This window comes from Cetorhinus maximus, chromosome 4 (assembly GCF_964194155.1).
Source record: "Cetorhinus maximus chromosome 4, sCetMax3.hap1.1, whole genome shotgun sequence".
NCBI lineage: Eukaryota > Metazoa > Chordata > Chondrichthyes > Lamniformes > Cetorhinidae > Cetorhinus > Cetorhinus maximus.
The window spans coordinates 132,667,820-132,687,764 of record NC_135882.1 but is presented as its reverse complement, the minus strand read 5'-3'; the positions used below and the strand labels follow the sequence as shown (position 1 = coordinate 132,687,764).

The following is a 19,945-nucleotide window of genomic DNA, read 5'->3' as shown; positions in this document are numbered from 1 at the left end:
TAAGTGGCAAGTAACATTTGAACCATACACTTGCCAGGCAATGACCATCTCCAACAAGAGAGAATCTAACCATCACCCCTTGACATTAAATGGCATTTCCATCGCTGAATCCCCCACTAAAAACATCCTGACCAGAAACTGAATTGGCCAGCCATAGAAATACTGTGGCTACAAGAGCAGGTCAGAGGCTGAGAATTCTGAAGAGAGTAACTCACTTCCTGACTTGGTCAAACTTGAAAGAAATGTGTGTAAATTTCTGTTTCACCTGGGAGGAATGTTTGGGGCCTTGTGAAAGGAGAAGGTTAAAGGGCAGCTATTGATAGACATCAAAAGGGCATAGACAGACTGGTGGAATGGGCAGGCACATGCCAGATGAAATTTAATGCAGAGAAGTGTAGATGCATTTTGGTAGGAAGGATGAGAAGCAATATAAAATAGAGTACAATTCTAAAGTGGGTGCAGGAATAGAGCGACCTGAGTTTGTATGTGGAAAAATTGTTGAAGGTGGCGGGTGAGAAAGGGATAAAAAGGCATACGAGATCTTGTGCTTTATAAATAGAGGCATAGAGTACAAAAGCAAGGAAGCTATGAACTTTTAGAAATCTCTGGTTTGGCCTCAACTGGAGTATTGTTTCAGTTCTGGGCATTGCACTTTAGGAAGGATGTGAGACTTTAAGAAAGGGTGCATTTATAAGAATGGTTCCAGGGATGAGCGACTTCTGTTATGTGGATAGATTGGAGAAGCTGAATTTGTTCTCTTAACCTTTTCCTTCTCTAAGGAGGAGAGTTGATAGAAGATTTCAAAATTATGAAGGTGATAGAGTAGATAAAGAGAAACTGTTCCTTTTGATGGAAGAGTTGAGAACCAGAAGATACTGATTTAATGGCAAAATAATTGTCAAAAGAACCAAAGGCGACATGAGGAAATAGTATTTTACGCAGCGAATGGTTAGGATCTGGATTGCACTACCTGAGAGTATGGTGAGGGTTTTCAAAAAAGGATCAGATAGCTAACGAAAAGAGAAAATTTACAGGTCTTTGGGAAAAGGTTGGGGGAGTGGGAAGCTAAGTTGCTCTTGCAGAGACCCTGCATGGACACAAGCCAAATTGCCATTTTCTGTTCTATGTTTCAATAATAACTCCCTTGTTGAAATGATTTCATAGGATTGTTTAACACACCTGAGAAGGTATCCTGGAATCTCAGTTTATCAACACCTCAGAGAGCGCAGGTCCAGAGGTGAAGGTGTTACCATGATGGATACCATGCTGCCCTGAAAAGTGAAATGAGTTTGCATTCCCAACCTGGTTAGCTGTGGACACTATCCACAACGTACTGATTGACAATCTATTGACCAAATGAGTTGTGTGAGATACATAAGTGTCTCATTTATGATGCTCTGAAGTTGGAGCAGTGTTGTCATTTACGCTGTACTCAAAAGCCTTTGCTCTTACTGTGGCTGGCTTTTTAAAATATTTGTTCATGGGATGTGGATGTAGCTGACTAAGCCAGCACTTATTGCCTATGCCTAATTGCCCTTGAGAAGGTGGTGGTGTGCTGCCGCCTTGAATCGCTGCAGTCCATGCATTGTAGGTGCACCCACAGTGCAGTTAGGAAAGGAATTCCAGGATTTGGAACCAGTGACAGTGAAGGAATGGCGATATAGTTCCTAATCAGGATGTGCATAACCTGGAGGGGAACTTGGAGGTGGTTCCCATGCACCTGCTACCCTTGTCCTTCTAGGTGGTCGAGGTCATGGGTTTGGAAGGTGCTGTTGAAGGGGCCCTAGTGAGTTGCTGTAGTGCATCTTGTAGATGGTATAAACTGCTGCCACTGTGCGTTGGAGGTGGAGGGAGTGAGTGTTTGTTGTAGTGGGTGGAATGTCATTCAAGTGGGCTGCTTTGTCCAGGATGGTGTCAAGCTTCTTGAATTTGAGCTACACTCATCCAGGCAAGTGAGAGTATTCCATCACACTCCTGATTTGTGCCTTGTAGATGGTGGTCAGTCTTTGGGGAGTCAGGAAGTGAGTTACTCTCTGCAGAATTCTCAGCCTCTGACCTGCTTTTGTAGTCGCAGTATTTATATAGCTGGTCCAGTTCAGTTTCTGGTCAATGGTAACCCCCAGGGTGTTGTTAGTGGGGGATTCAGCCATTGAAATGTCATTGAATGTTAAGGAGCGATGGTTAGATTCTCTCCTATTGGAGATGGTCATTGACTAGATTGTGTATGGCGCAAATGTTACTTGCCACTTATAAGCCCAAGCCTGAATATTGTCCAGGTCTTGTTGCATATGGACACTGACTGCTTCAGTATCTGAGGAGTCATGACTGGTGCTGATCATTGTGCAACCATCAGTAAACATTCCCACTTCTAGCCTAATGATGGAGGGAAGGTCATTGATGAAACAGCTGAAGATGGTTGGGCTTAGGACACTAGCCTGAGGAACTCCTGCAGCGATATCCTGGGACTGAGATGATTGACCTCCAACAACCACAACCATCTTCCTTTGTGCTAGGTATGACACCAACCAGTGGAAAATTTTCCCTCTGATTCCCAGTGACTTCAGTTTTGCAAGAGCTCCTTGATGCTACACTCGGTCAAATGCTACCTTGATGTCAAGGACAGTCACTCTCACCTCTAAAATTCAGCCCTTTTGTCCTTGTTTGAACCAAGGCTGTAATGAGGTCAGGAGCTGGGTGGCTTTGGCAGGACCCAAACTGAGTTTCAGTGAGCAGGTTATTGCTGAGTAAGTGCTGCTTGATTGCACCATTGATGACACTTTCCATCACTTCGTAGGTTTTTGTGCTGACACTGGCTGAAAATACTGCCCTTTATGTTCCCCCTCGGAGTGCGATAACCCATATGTACATAATTGTTCCGAGCTTGTCCCCCTGTGAAAGAGGCTATTTGCTCTTTATTTTGCTTCCCTATCACTGGTCTTCTATCGGTTATGTATATATGGACCTCATTTTGATGTTTCCGTCCATGTTGGAATGGAGGCAGGTGGGATTTAAAAATAGCGGGCAGGACCTGATTCTGGGATTCCCACCCCCACATGCATCGTGGCATTTTAATGGTGTGAGATAAGGGGCGGGTAGAGAGTGCGCATGCAGCAATCCTGCTCTTGCCTGCACCATTGCGGGGTTGGGCATTTTAGAAACCCCACTATTTTCATGGAGTTGGGACTGTTTTGGTAGGCGACATGGTTAATTGTTATTGCTTGGCTGAGCTCCAAACCCCACTCATAGATTCAGCCCAGAAAGGTTGTTGATACAACTGTCATGGAGCTGTGAGTTTTGATTTTATTGACAGTTTTATGAGCTCCTGAGAGGATTTTTTAAAGAGGCTTTTGAATGGCTGTTTGAGATGCACATAAAACTGTAAAAATAAGCAAGTACTTCCTGACTTTTTAGGGCTCATGAGTTATGCGATGAGAGTCTATGAGGGGGCATGGAAGTGGATGGGGGATAAGGAGGTTAAGCCATGGAGCTAGGGTGCCTAACATCCATGTATAAAGCTGGGCCGATGTCCCAGTGAACGGAGGCAGACCTTCTAACCTGACTGCCTCGGCTGTCTTGGGCCTGCTTCCAGACGTAGCAGCCCCAACTCCAGCCCATTCCCGCCATGAAAATAGCGTGGGCGATCAATGCCAGGCAGGAGGCGGAATCGCAACATTGGGAAATGGCCTGACTCACGCTTCCTGCCTCGAAGATGAAAATCTGCGTCTGTGTGTGTGTTAAAGGGAAACTCGTCTCTCCGCATCCTTGACACTGTTTTTCAGCTACTAGAAGGTGCATGACAGTGAACACAAGAACAAAAACACAAGAAATAGGAGCAGGAGTAGACCATATGGCCCATCAAGCTTGTTCTGCCATTCAATATGGTCATGGCTGATCATGGGCTTCAACTCCATTTCCCTGCCCGCTCCCCATATCCCTTGATTCCTTGAGAGACCAAAAATCTGACTATCCCAACCTCAACTATATTCAATGATAGAGTATCCACAACCTTCTGGAGCAGAGAATTCCAAAGATTCGTAACCCTTTGAGTGAAGTAATTTCTCCTCATCTCAGTCCTAAATGATTGGCCCCTCATTGTGGGACTGTGTTGCCACATTTTAGATCGCCTTGACCAGCGGAAACAATCTCTCAGCATCTATCCTATCAAGCCCCTTCAGAATCTTATACGTTTGAATGAGTTTCCCTCTCATTCTTCTAAACTCCAGAGAAAATAGATCCAATTTGCTCAGCCTCTCATTATAGGACAACCTACTCATCCCAGCGACCAATTTAGTTAACCTTCACAGTACCACCTCCAATGCAAGTATATCAAGTGGCCTGATGTAGATTGCCCATTCTGGAAATAGATGGCCATTTTCCAGACAATACACCTGAGATGAGACTAAGCACTGAGTGGAGTAGAAGAGTGAACATGTTTTTCTTTTGAATTGCTCCAATTATGTTTAACGATCATGACAGCCTCTAGTTTAGGGAGAGCAAAGAAATAACTTAAATGAGATCAGACTTGGTTATGATGACTCCAAAAGCAGTCTAGGCCTGTGTATGAAAAATGGCCGTTTGAACATGTTACCAGAGGTCTGTGGTTGCCTGGGGTTTGGAACTATCTTCCAGTAAGAATCGGTGACTTCATTAGAGAATGCTAGAAATATTGATGCCATTACAAATAATCTGTAGAACTGGAAGAATATATGTAAGCTGCAGTCTCCATTATTCCAGTATTAGTAATTTTTCAAGAATGTAGCTTGTAATTTAAAGTTGCATACACATTAACTAATCTGTTGCTCTCTCTATTTACCACACCTCTCCAATCTTCCTGAGTATGGTAATATGATAAAAATATTTTATAGAGTAGATACAATGAAACCATATCTTCTGGTGGGGAAATCCAGAACAAGAGGGCACAATTGAAAATCAGATATAGAACATTTAGGAGTCATACCGGGAAGCATAATTTCATACAAATGCTCGTTGAAACCTGGAACACTGCACCCAAATGGCTAGGAATGCTGCTTCGCCTCAAACCTTTAAGACAAATTGATAGATTTCTTTGGTAGATCAGTGTATCTAGGGAAATGGATTTGAGATATGGACCCACAATGATCTAACTGAATGGCAGAACAGGTTCAAGAGGTTGAAAGGCTTTTCTTGTTCCTGCTGCAGAATATTATCAGCATTATGGATTCTGTTACTAATTGGGATATGATTTGTGAAATTTAAATGGATTAGAGCAGTATTTATTGTGCAAGTGTTCAGGCTGTTGATTGCGTGTGCTTTCCAAATATAATACTGAAGCATGTTACATTCAAAAGTCTATTAAATTGGCGGTGGTGACTATTTTAGGCAAAATAGAGTGAGATTAAGTGATAACTTTCAAAGGTAGGAAGCACAGGTCGAAAGGGCTACAAAAGCAAAAGGAACTTTGGGTGTTATACTGGGGCGTTGAATATAAAAGCACAGAGGTGGTGTTAAATTTGTATGTTGGTATAACTACATCCTTAGAATATTATGAGACGTTCTGGACATCTCAGGAAAGATACAAGAGTTATAGTGAATATTAACTAGAAGAATATCACGAATATGAGAGGGGTGAGAGAGAACTTAATTATTTTTAACACCTTTTATGATCTCAGGGCAGTGCAAACTGCTTTACAGCTAATTAAGTACCTTTAAAGTTTAGCCACTATATGAATGTAGGGAATCGTGGCAGCTAATTTCAGAGATAAGTAATATTGGCCAGGGCAATGAGGGAACTCCCCTGTTCTTTAAATTATGCAGTGGGGTCTTTTACTTGGACCTAAGGGAACAGAGGGGCCTTTGTTTAATGTCTCATCAAAAGACAGCGTTTGTGACATTGCAGCACTCTCTTCATGCTGGAGTGAACTGCCAGTCTGAATTATATATTTCAGTCTCTGAAGTAGGGCCTGAACCCTGAGTTTCTGATTGATGTGAGGTTGTTATCTCTGAACCATGGCTGACACCTTGGGCTGTACCTATGAAGAAAAATTGAAAATTGAGTTTTCCTTAACAGGAACAAAGAAGATTAGAAGGGATCTAACACAGGCTTTCAAAGTTATGAATGATTATGAGGGTAAGCAGTGAAAGATTGTTCCCATTGGTTGGTGATTCAGTAATAAGGACACACAAGGCAAGGATTATCAACGGAAGAACAAAGGAGGAAGCTAGAGAAAAAAATAAATCCACTTGGGATTATTAAAATATGAAATACTTTCCCACAAGTAATTGAGTTTGAGACTATAATATCTAAAATAAAATTGGTTAATTATTTGAAAGGAAAGAATATAAAAGAATATGGAAAAGGGCAGGAAAGTAAAATGTGAGTAAACAGCCCCATTGGATAGCTGGCTTCTGTTTTGGTGACATCCATAATCCTGTAATGGTTGGGCTTGTAATTATAATGGTTTAGATAAATATTAGTATCAAAGTTTGCAATGTCCTGTTCTAAGCAAAGTAATAAGGACAAACCTATCTTCTAATTTAAAAAAACCTTCCTTTCCTGTAAACAAGGGAAATTATAGGAGTTAAAGATGATTTGTCCAAGGGGCTGGTCATGAATAACATCTTGTGCCTGTTCTGCATTGGATTATACCCAAAAATATATCAACTACGGTATCATGCTAAATGTCAACACAGTGAACTTCCAATTTATGTTTACATTTAGCAGAATAATATTTAAATTAATATTCTTGATTTACTAAATTTCAGTGCTCAGGATTTATTTTTCTGCTTGCAGTAATTTAACTAAGTGTCATTTTAACATTACAAGAGATTTCACAAGGAGGTTAGGTATTCTGCCATTCCTGCAGTGTCTCCTGATACATAGCCTAGTCTGACACTCTAGTGCATTGTCAGATTGCTGTTCTTTGGTTGAGGCATTTAACTGTTTTGTTTTGGTGAACATTAAAGTTTCCATGGAATCATTCAAAGAAGAGCAGATTGTTCTCCCAGTGCTCTGGCTAACATTCCTCCTACAAACTCCACCACCCAAAACAAATAAACTGATCACTCATCATATTTTAGTTTGTACCATCCGACTGGGTGTAAAATGGCTCCTACATTTGCTTAAGTAATAGTCACTGCACTCCTGGTTAGGACATTAGTTGGGTGATAAAAGATGGGTAGAAATTCATCCCAGTCAGTGGCGCAAAATGGGCAGCATCAGATCAGTTTCCTGATTTGCCCAAGACCATTGACTGCAATGGAACTGAATATCAAGTGCTGTGCACAATGGTTGCAGAACCACCCGAGAAGAATTTCTACCCAAGAGAGTAGGGGGAATAAGTGTGCATCTGAATGGGAAGAAAATGATTAGTGGTGTAAACTGGAGCATAAAATTACAAAGAAACATTGGCAGATTAAGTGAGTGGACAAAACTGTGGCAGATGGTGGATTTCAGTGAAGTCATCAATTTTGGACAAAAAGGGATAGATCTGAGTATTTTGTAAATGGTGAAGAGCTAGGTACAGTGGAGGTCCAAAAAGAATCATAAAAATGTAGGTCAGGTACAAAAAAAATTGAAAAGGGTAATGAGATGTTAATCGTTGTATCTGGGGGTCTAGAATGTAAAGGGAAGTTTTGTTACAGCTATGCCAAGCTCTGGTCAGACCAAATCTGGATACTTGTGCAGTTCTGGGTACCGTACCTTCGAATGGACATCTTGACCCTGGAAAGAGTGCAGTGCAGATTAACCAGAATGTTACCAGGCTCCAAGCATTAAATGATGAGAAGAGATTACATAAACTAGGTGTGTATTCCTTGAATATAGAAGGTTAAACAGGTGATTTGGTTGAGGTTTTTGGGATAGAGAGAAACCTTTATTTCTGTTAGTGGAGGATTCTAGGACGAGGGATCTTCAAATCAGAGCAAGGTCATTCAGGAGAGAGGTTAGGGAACAATTCCCTGGCAACAAAAAGTAGATACTAGCTGAATTAATAATTTAAAATCTGAGATCAATAGATTTTTGCTAGCCAAGGGTATTAAGGGACATGGAGCTAAGGCAGGCGAATTGCTAGGTCATAGATCAGCCATGATATAATTGAATGGCAGAACAGACTCGTGCGGTGGATGGTATACTCCTATTTCTATGTTATGATATGCTTTTCAAAACGAATAAGGCACAAGAAATAAATGCAAGTGTTTTCTTTTTTTCCTTCAATATTCAACTTCCAGAACCTATGTTCTGCATACAAGAATTTTTTTTGAGCAGTTGGTTTGGGCAGGGGCCATGGAACGGAGTATGGGGGTTTATGAAACTCAAATTAAGTGATATAATGTGCTTGGGATATTTTATGCCAAAATGACAGCATGGCACCATTTGTAGAGAAACATGTGGAGAGATAAACAGAGTTAATGTTTCAGGTGGATGGCTTTTCTTCATCTGATGAAAGGTCATAGACCTGAAAAATTAAATTCTGTCTCTCTCTCTACAGATGCTGCCAGATCTGCTTAGTACTTCAATATTTTGTGATTTTATCATTATACAATTGATTGTTTTTGCTTCAATAAATTCTAGGCATTGATGAATCTATAAATGAAGAATTTTTTGATTGCTTCCTGCAATATTAAGACTGCCTCAAAGTTCCGACCTTGCTGTTTTTTAAATTACTGGAATTAGTTTGACTTTTTAGAGATATACATATGCAGTATTATTTACTGGTCATGTTTAAAAAGATATAATATGATGAAAAAATCTTCAAAAACTTATGGTGGTATAAAAAAATCTCACCATACTTTGCATAAAATGAGATACAATGGAGTGTAGTCACTGTTAGGTGGTGAAATATGGCAGCCATTTTGTGCATAGATGGCTGGGATTTTGTTTCCCCAACTACAGCTGCCAACTGAAAGCTGGACTAGCAAGACATGACGTAGGTGCCCTGAGGTCTGCTCTGTGTGCTTCTCTTACCTAGAATCTTTTGGCTCTCTCTCCCTTCTTTGTTCTAGGGCTTGTCCTTAGTTACTCTTTTACTCACGTATTCATTCTGGTGTGAATTTCCAATCAATGTGGTTGATCAATGTATGAATCAATATAGTTGGCTCTGCTAGGTCATTTTCTTTGTTGCTCCTGGCCCTTGTTGATGTGGTTTGGATACTCCGTTGATAGCTCAGGAAGGATAAAATGGGATGATTAAGTGTACGTATATGGTAATGAAGATTTCTCTCTTGCAAGACCCTTTTGTTTTTTTTCCCTTTAAACTGAAACTAGGTCATTTTCATCTCTTGCAAAATGCAAACAATGGCTTGTAGTTTGGAGAGTGTTAAGCTGTAGGGGCTGTGTTGTACATGACCTGGACTTCCTGGTATCTCTCTTTTACGTGTAGTATTTTGTTTATGCGTTGTCTACAAATATGCCCTTTTTGAATCTGATTTGTTTTATGTATGAGGGATAAAACTGAATTACCTTTCTCCTGCTTTCTCAGTCTGCGCCTTATGCTGCCATTGATCCACTGATATGATTTGAATTGCAAATTTGTTTACAAGCCCCTAAATTTATCCTTTGTAGCGAGCAGTGAAAAGCAGAGGTAACATAGGTATTTAAGCATTGAGGAGGACAAGTTAATGCTGAATAAAGATGATTTTTACATTGATATTGAGAGCAGGGAGACTCGTTCTAAAGCAAAGTCTGTGACCAAGGAGCATTAGTCTGTTAAATTTGCAGCTTGCTGCAGACCCTGACTGGATTTGTTGCAAGGCCAGTGCAATATTTGTGTCCTGTGCCTGTGAGATTCACAGATTTAATCTCTTACATTGCTGTGACATCAGCAGAGGGAGTCACAAGAAGTGGCACCAAAGTTGATGGTTTTAAAAGGAGGGAAAAATGTTAGTGTTATGATCCTGTTAGGGAGCATTAGTGTTTAAAGAGAAATCCAAACACCCTGTGACTAACTGACAGAACTATACCATAACATCTCACATTTTTAAACAAAAAACAAAATTTATTGTACATTAAAGCAAGCACTATTAACTTAGCACTATGATTTATAATTACTTAAGCTTTGAACTCAGTTCTAGTTTTCACTACTCCTTCCCCCCCGCCGCCCCCTCCCCGTAAGAATTGCCTTATACATTACAAGAATCATGAAGGTTCCTGCACTTCTGTAGGTATGCCACAGCCCTCCAGAATTCACTTTAATTCTGCTCAGTGTTCCAGCTGTTCTCCAAGGTAAGATTTTATGGGGATCCTTCTATTAGCCTTTTAGCTAAGCAACCCTCCAACTTTTATTTAATACCTTGTGACTATGGATGCCTCAGCTTCTTGTTCTGGTTGCTGGCAGATGCCCAACTACCTTCTTGCAGCTTTCTAATCTAACTCTGCTAACTGTTTTCTGCATCTGTGAGGACCACTATAGATTTCTTCCTCTAGCTGCAAACTAGACAAACCCTTGTGAGGATTACTGTAGATTCCTTCCGTTAGCTGCAAACTAGACAAATCTTCTAGTTACTTTTTCAACAAATAATCCGAACAGAGCTTGAGCCCCACCCACATTCTGTGCAGTGAACCATAAAATTAGTATTTTCTCTGTTTAAAGTGCAGGCCTGATGAACAATCATCTCCTTTTGGCTCTCTCAGTTAAGTGAGGTGCAGTCTAAAACTGCAACTACCTGCTTTCTGAGCAAATACCCAGATAACTTAAATTAAAACCTTCTACCCCGCACAACCCATCTCTGACAATGTGGCATGCTTTGGGATATCTTAAAACAGAAATGTAAAATTTATTTTACCTTCAGTGCAATTCATTGATTCTATAACCCATATGAATAATTTTGATCTCTAATGGAGTTTTATGACCCTCTTTCCCAGAATTGCTAGCATTTAGCTTCTATGGAGATAACGATAGACACTATGGCTCTACCCAAGAGGTCCAGAAATGTCCCCTTGTTCGGTGTTTACACTTTTAGCTCTGAGGAGATAAACATAAGTTAGCTTTCAACTGTAATTAACTTTTTTAAGTTGCATTTACACCAGAGCTGTGTTTACCAGTTTCTTAACTATATGTTCCCATTGTTCTACAATTAAAGCATTAATTCCTATAACTAAAAGTCATGTTCTAAAACATATGAATTATGAACTAGATACTCACAACACTAGAAGTTGGAAATACACAAAGAAGGAAATAGCTTGCATTTATACATCGCCTTTCATGTGCTCAGGTCAAACTACACTGCTTCACAGCCAAATATTTACTTTTAAAGTGCAATCACTACTACATAGGCAAATACAGCAGCCAGTTTGAGCACAGCACAGACCCATAAATAGCATGGGAATGTTAAATACACAACACATCTAGCAGTATACAAAAAGAGAAATGACATATTAAGGGATCAGGTGGAGACCCTTCATTGGAACTGTGATAGCATATCTGCATTCAAAATACCATTTTTTCTATTTGTAGATGCTGATGGGCATGCTGTGTGGGAGTAGTGGGGGGGTGGGGAAATAAAATAATGAATTTGCATTCTCAGGATGTCCCAGAGAACTTAAACAATGAATTACTTTTGAAGTGCATCCTCTGTTGATGTTTAGGAAATGGCACAACTATATTGCATAAAGCACTGTCCCAGATAGAACAAATGAATGAATGATCAGCTCATCTGATCATTTTTATAGGTTACGTTTGTGGTAATGTTAAATTAATGATTCCTCATCACTGATTCTCGGAACAGAGAAAATAATCTTTCCCTATTTCCCCTTCTCAAAATTCCTCATATTTTTAAGAAATTCTATTATTTCTCTCTTTGCCTTTCTCTCCTTGTAACTTACGTTTGTCATTCCTGTTATCATCCATTGATCAACAGTCTGCCCATTCCTTTAATCTTTAATAAAAAGATAATACTGCGGATGCTGGAAATCTGAAATAAAAACAGAAAATGCTGGAAAAACTTAGCAGGTCTGACAGCCTCTGTGGAGAGAGAAACAGACTTAACGTTTCGAGTTTGTATGACCCTTCTTCAGAGCTAAAGAGAAGTAGAAATGTGATTAAATTTATACTGTTTAAGGGGGGTGGAGAAGGTGAAGCTGGATAGAAGGCCAGTGATATGTGGGGGCTAAGGAGAGATTAACAAAGATGTCATGGACAAAAAGACAAAGGGAGTGTTAATGGTAGTGGTAAGGGCTGAAGGAGGTGCTGATAGTGGCATAAAGGCAAGAAAGCAGAATGTGTTAACAGCAGAACAAGGGTAAGCACTCTGTGAATGAACAACATGGAATAAGTAACAGTTGGCCCTTTTGGGGTGGGGTGGGGGGAGGGGGCAGTGGTTGGGGGAAAATGATGGAAAAAGGGTTAAAAGGAGGATAAAAAAGGGAATAAAACAATGAATAAATGAATAAAATGAAAAAAAGTGGATAAAAAATAAAAATAAATTTAAAAAGGGGGATTAAAAACGGAGTGAAGATCGAGGAGAGAGTTCATGATCTGAAGTTGTTGAACTCAATATTAAGTCTGGAAGGCTGTAAAGTGCCTAATTGAAAGATGAGGTGTTGTTCCTCCAGTTTGTGTTGGGCTTTATTTTTTTTTAACTCGTTCATGGAATGTGGGCATCGCTGGCTAGGCCAGCATTTATTGCCCATCCCTAACTGCCCTTGTTCAGAGGGCATTTTTTTAAGAGTTAACCACATAGCTGTGGGTCTAAAGTCATATCTAGGCCAGACCAGAAGTGGTAACACAAATGGACCCAGCACTGAACTAGGGTGCACGATTGCCGTCACGTGGTGTAGATTCTTTCACAATGCCAATAGGGGGAGTTCCAGGTTCTTCACCCAGCATCAGTGAAGAAATGGCGACATAGTTCTAAGTCAGGATGGTGTGTGGCTTGGAGTAGATCTTCCAGGTGAGGTGCTCCCCTGTGTCTGCTGGCCTTGACCTTCTAGGTTACAGAGAAGGTTTGGAAGGTGCAGTCAAACTTCTTTGAAGAGTCGCTGCAGTGCATCTCTTAGATAGTACACATCACTACCACTGTGCTGCGGTGGTGGAAGGAGTGAATGTTGAAGGTGGTGGATGGGGTGCCAATGAAGAAGGCTGCGTTATCCTGGATGGTGTCAAGCCTCTTGAGTGTTGTTGAAGCTGTGCCCATCCAAGTAGGTGGTGAGGATTCCACTACACTTTTGACTTGTGCCTTCTAAATGGTGAACAGGCTTCAGAGAGTCAGACGGCAAGTTACTCACTGCAGAATTCCCAGCCTCTGATCAGCTCTTGTAGCCACTGTATTTATGTGGCTGGCCCAGTCAGTTTCTGGTCAATGGTAACCCCCAGGGTGTTGATAGAGTGCGAATTCAGTGATGGTAATGCCATTGAACATCAAGGGGAGAAGGTAGATTCTTTCTTGTTGGAGATGGTCATTGCCTGGCACTGGTGTGGCACAAATGTTACTTGCCACTTATCAGCCCAAGCCTGAATGTTCTCGATGTCTTGCTGCATATGGACAATGGACTGTTTTAGTATCTGAGGAGTTGCAATTGGTACTGAACACTGTGCAATCATCAGTGAACATTCCCACTTCTGACCTTAAGATGGAGGGAAGTTCATTGGTGAAGAAGCTGAAGGGCCTAGGACACTACCCCTGAGGAACTCCTGCAGTAATGTTCTCAGGCTGAGATGATTGGCCTCCAAAAATGACAACCATCTTTCTTTGTGCTAGTTTTACTCCAACCACCTTTCCAGACCTGATGCTGCATCCCCTTTTTTACAATGCACTTCAATTTTTCTAACAAACCTCTTATAAGGCACCTTATAAAAACTTGTGTTCATTCAGTTCTAGATAGTGTAGTTTATAAATCAATGTTTTTGAATGCTATTTATTTAATATGGTTCACTTGAACACTGTATAGACTGTCCTAATTGTAAGTAGAACTGCCTCAGAAGTGTATCTCTTCAGTAATGGGTTCTGACCTACACAGTGGACATTTGAATATCTTGTGCTTCACCCCTGCAATTTCCTCCTCACCTGTGAAGATATTCTGTTACTTGAGTTACTTGTATAGTTATTTGAGTGGTCTCAGCCCTTTATTGTCTCACCCAAGAAATCACTCTTAGCTGTTTTTTATATTTATATAATGCCACCAGTCTCAGGCATGGGCGTCTATCATAATTGGCAACACCATCAAAGTCAAGCATCTAGACTTGGGCAGGCTGGTGGGCCAGGAGGGACAGGTATACTCAAAGCCTTAACAAATCTGACAAGTTTATTTTGAAAGCCATGGGCCCAATTTTGACTCTTGCAGATGGTGAGTTAAAATCTTGCCCCATGTTTCTGAAACATATGACATTACTGTGGTACTAAACAAATATATCTATGCCCTTAAACTGTTAGTTACATTTATGTTGCACTTCTCATGTTAAACATGTGAAATAGGAGCAGAAGTAGGCCATTCAGCCTCTCGAGCCTGCAGGTTTCTGAAATTTTCATGAGGCCAAGAGTTAGGGTAAATGGCAGCCAGGATACAAGGGAATTTGGTGGAAGGGAGGAGGTCAGTGAGAGATTTTTAGGAGGCTTTTGATGGCATGGAGTGGTAAAGTGGGTTTGAATGTACTGTGCAGGGGTAGGTGTGCAGTGATTCAAATGATCAGCTACTTATTAAGGATTGGAAGGAGAAATTGGAAGCTGAACAGAAACCTAGGGTTTTGCACCAGAACTTGGTTTGCAGGAGCAGCCAGGGAGATTGTACACAGTTGTTGTTGACAACTCAGCAGGATAGTTTCAGTTTTGTACATATTGAGCAGTCGAAAGTTATGCTTCTACTAATGCTGATGTTGAGCATGCAGTCAAAAGTAGTGCAGCACCAATGGAACCAGGGTGAAGTTGGCATCATTGGCACACATGTCAAAAATAATCCAGTACTTAAGGATGATACTGATGAGGCATGTGGATAATGTTCAAGGGTAGACCAGAGGTGACGGTTAACCCCAAGGGAGGTGAAACTAATTCAGATACAATTCATTGGAACAGGTAGTATTGGAACTACAGGACTACTGGTGTTATGGAGATGGAATGTGGACAAGAACCAAGTGGTTTACAAAGTTAAAAGCAGTGGAGGGCAAGAATGAACCGAAAAGGCATGATTGCAGTTATACAGCATGTAATTTGTTAATGTGGCCAGCACCTGAAGAGATGAAGAGATTGAATATGTCAGATTAGGAGAACAATTTGAGTGATGAGCTGAGTTGCAAAGTAATGAAGGGACTTTATGAAAGATATGTATTTGAGGATTGGTTAGAGGAAATAGTGATGAAACATCAGTCTACCGGGATTTGATGGTTGGGAGGGGTGGTGACTATCCTTCCCGATGTTGTGTCCAAATAAACGTAAATTGGCTTGGTAATAATTTAACTGCCTTTACTTCCCAAGACCCTTTAAAATATTCTATCAAAAATTAACAAAGTTATACAGGAGAAAACATTGGAGTGCCTTGCCAAAATGTGTTTACCTCATTTAGAGCCCTATCTATTGTTCAGTTAACAATATGGAAGTACCATAGATATCACCCTCGTCATCGCAATGGCTGCATTGTGTGTGTTACTAAATGCATTGGAAAAGAACTCCCATACCGGTGCCAGAGATTGAAATTAAGCATTCCTGTAACACCTCTTCCAAAAGTATAGAGAACTCCTCTTATAATCACTAGTGTGATATCCTGCTGGTGTTGTTTGCAAGGTTTCTAAATTGCCAGATTTGTACTGACATCTGCCAGTTTTCTATTTGTGTATTTTAAATGCTCCATTTTAAGCTCCCCAATGTTTGTTTGTAAAGGCACTGCACACCTGATTCACACAGATTGCAAGGTCCACATTCAGTTTCTGAATTCTACTGAGTTTCCTGATTTCAGTCAAGGTGGCAGTAGAACACCTGGACTAGGACAAGGAAGATCACCTATAGTTTTTACAGCTTAGTGCTATCTGGTGATCCTTGCAATGTGTGTATGGTTTGGGGACGGAAGAAAACAGAAGTTTTACAGATCTGCTGCCCATCATAATAAACTGTTAATGCTAACTGTCTAAGTTCACACATTTAGGGCAGCACTTGGATGATGTGTGGAGAGCGATCATGCTAGTATTATTAGGCTCACTAATGATGCTCCCCATGATTAATTAAATAGCCTGTCAACAAACTTTATAATGGGTGAAAGGCAGACCTTGGGCAAAATACTGGAGGCTGACCATGTTTGAATTGGTACCTGAGGGGACCAGCTTGAGTTGGTACCTGAGGAGAGAAAATAGACTACAAAAAAGTGAACTATCTATTTTAAAATGCTTCTTTTTACTTAAAATGCCAAGGTCTATAGAGGGAATATTTATAGATGTAGATGAGCTCACTGGTGTCTGCTGCAAGCTAATTGTTTAGGTGAAATATAAATAGCTATGGCATGATGACACACTGCTTCACTATTTATACACACAATGGTGTAAAGGAAATGCAATTAGTAATTAAAGTATTAACGTTGGCTTTGATAAGCTGAAGGAAGTTCAGCTGCTTTGATATGTACGAACAGTACTGGAGACTGTGGGCAGCAGATTGTCGATTTTAAAAAAAATGACTCCACTTCCCTGCTTATCAATTTTGGCAATTGCTCTAAATTTCCTTTAATTAACAACTTGTGACATATTTGAGTCTTATTATCATGTATTAAATAAATGTGATGCAGTGTCTTTCTGTCTAGCATGACGGGCAGGAATAAGAACAAGAAGTATCCACAATCTTTTGCATTTTTTTTAACACTAATACCCAGAGTAATTTTTTTAAAAAGATACATTTCCTCCCTCCTTCCCAATATGTTAACTCCAGCTGGCTTTATTTTTTTATATATTTGTGTCTCAGGAAGTGACAGTACAGGCATGGCTGCATTCATTGCCCATTCCTTTTTTAATTATTAGTTGAGAGTTGAGGTTCAGATCAGCTATGGTTTAATACTGAATGATAGAAAGAAGAGTAAGTTATTCACACACTTCTATGCCCTTAGAAGGTGGTGTTGAATCCAAATGGCTTGTTTTTGCCATTTCAGTGGGAATTAAGAAGCAGTTGTGTTGTATGGGATAGGAGTTGCATGAGAGTCAGGCTGGGTAGCAGTAATGGAAATTAAATATACTCAGTAGCTTTCCAGGCTGTTGTGAAGCCCGAGACTTCATTCTTAACTATTTGATGCTGCTTATTCCACACTTTATGGTACCCAGTAAAGCAACAAGACGTGGTGAAATTCAGTGTAGAGATCAAAAATCCAGGAAGAAAATAATATGCTTAGAAAATGAGAAAGATCTGGGATTTGTAACGGGGCTAATACCTCACAATATATTTTTATAATATATCACCCTGGCTAATTCCTAAAATTTTAAATTTTTAAAAATTGGACATTGATCTTTTAAAATGACTGAAGCCATATCTGGCAATAACGTTCAAATAATAGGAGCAGTATTGAAAAAATGTGCGCCCCATTATCTCTGAAGAGACATTAATGATCCCTGTGGGCTGCAGGGACCAATTTCAAAAGGAATTATATAAAGGCCGTCTACATTTCATAAGCCAGGCCTGGCCACCTGAGTCTACTAGTCTGCTAGGACAAAGGACCCTGTAATCTTCCTTTCAAATTCTTAATTGTTGGAACATGAATAATCTCAGGAACCCAGCAAAGAAATATATACCCTTTGTCAAAGCCATAGTGGAGAGGTGGGAGTCACGTCTATGCTGAGACATCAACAATCCACTACATTTATTAATGACTTAGATAACACAGTAGAGAGCCACACATCCAAGTGTGCCAATGACACAAAGATTGGTGACACAGTAACTTGTGTAGACCTGAGCATAACATTATAAAGATATTGATAGATTAAGTGAGTGGGTGAAACAGTGACAGATGGATTTCAATGCAGGTAAAAGTGAGGTCATCCACTTTGGAGCAAAAGGAATTAGATCTCAGTATTTTCTAAATGGTGAAAAGCTAGGAATAGTGAAGGGTCAAAGAGATTTAGGGTTCGCCAAAATGTAGTCATCAGGCATAAAAAGTAATTAAAAAGGCTAATGAAATGTTCAACAGAATTTTGGAAAATTACAGACAGAACTTCCTTTTTCATAAAGTCTTTGAATAATAATCTTTACTGACAATTCCATATCCACCTTTAGTGAGAAAGATTCCAGCGTCCTCTGTGAAACTGAAATAATTATATGCCTCTGCCATCTCATCTGATTGTGCATTCTTGGGAGCAGAATTTACTAACGGTTATTCTGGATAAAGTTGTTGAATGTTGTGAATTTATAAACCAAAATACCATGAGCCCAGAAGATAGGTTTGAAATGGAAACAAATCGATAGACTTTTCAACCCTATATGTTTTTCCAGATCAAACTCTGCCTTCCTGGTTTTGTATCATAACCTTCAGCCCTTTATCTCTGCAGGAACATACCTTATTTTGGATTTCCAGCATCCGCAGTTTTTTGCTTTTACCTAATTGTTTAACTAGTCTTCTAATAGCCACCTCAATAGTAGGCCAATGTTATAACTCCACCTACCCATTCAGCAAGCCCAAGATGACTTCCTACTAGCTGAGCTGTTGTTAAACTGAAACCACCTGTTTGAGGATGGCCATATGCCTCTGAGGCCTACTCACTCAAGCTGAATGTGCAACTTTAGCCTTCTTTTGATGACAACCTGAGCTCTTTAGCTCTCATTCAGTCTGTTACCAAGACTGGCTTCAATCTCTGGAATATTATGGGCTTCAACCTCCAGTTCACCCACTTCTGCTGAACACTAACTTGTCTTTCATGTTTATTTTCTCCTTACCAAGCTCTTTGCTTTCAGATTTCACAAACACAAAGAATCCAGACTCCATGACTCCCCTCCCCTTCGCACTAAGTTCTGTATACTCATCACTCCTGCTGTTGTCCATCTCACTGGCTTCTTGTGCAATGATGAATCAGCCTCAAGATCCCTTGCTTGGCTTTCATGCCTCATCCACCCTACTTCGGAAATCACCTGCTGTACTTTCCTTCACCTTCTGTTCCTGTATTGCTGCTTATTCCATGCCCAATTAGCAGATACTGATATATCAACAACTAAACCCTTACAGTCTGTAGCTCTCATTGAAAGCCACTTAGCCTAACTACTCTGCTCCCTGCTTTCAAATTCTTCAGAATAACCCGTTTCACAATCTTGCACTTGGTGCAACCTAGGCTGACATCACAGTGCAGTATTGAACAAATGCTACATGTTTGGAGGTGATGTTGTCCAGGTCAGGTGAGAAACTGAGGTCCTGCCTACCGCCTATTCAGATGCACATGGATTGTAATTTTCAACCACATCCTGATTCCAGGGAAGCCATCACCTTAGCAAAAGACATCATATCTGTGTGGATAGATAAGTTGGAAGAAGATCTTGGAGTTCTCCTGGCTAATTTTGTTCCTTCAAACAACATAACCAAAATCTGATTAACTGGTTATTCATATTTTTCCTATTTTGGAACCTTTTGTTTTCCTTCACCTTCTGTATTGCTGCTCATTCCATGCTCAATTAGCTTGGGAGCGGGAGATAAAAGAGTGCGAGAAGGAGCGAGAGAGGAGCCAGGAGATGATAGAGCATGAGAAGGAGCAAAAGAGGAGCAGGGTGCTAAAAGAGCCAACTGCTGCTGCTGCTGGTGGTGGGTCTCAGTGGACTGACCAGGTTTGGAGGAAATCAAGCATGATGTCATAGGGAAATAGGTAAGCGATTGATTGGTGAGTATTTTAATTGTTTTGCTTATTTATCTTTTAAATACTGGTACAATTTATTGATAACTGTAAGGTTTTCTTCGCTTGTTGTAAAAACCCACCTGGTTCACTAATGTCCTTTAGGGAAAGAAATCTGCTGTCCTTACCTGGTCTGGTCTACATGTGACTCCAGACCCACAGCAATGTGGATGACTCTTAAATGCCCTCTGAAATGGCCTAGC

The 19,945-nt window shown here is 40.4% G+C and overlaps 1 protein-coding gene across 9 annotated transcripts in view; it reads left to right on the top strand.

Annotated features, from left to right (window-relative positions):
* LOC144679900 (uncharacterized) overlaps positions 1-19,945 on the top strand; it is a 386,990-nt gene that overhangs the window by 183,034 nt on the left and 184,011 nt on the right. The gene's annotated exons all lie outside the window — the stretch shown is intronic.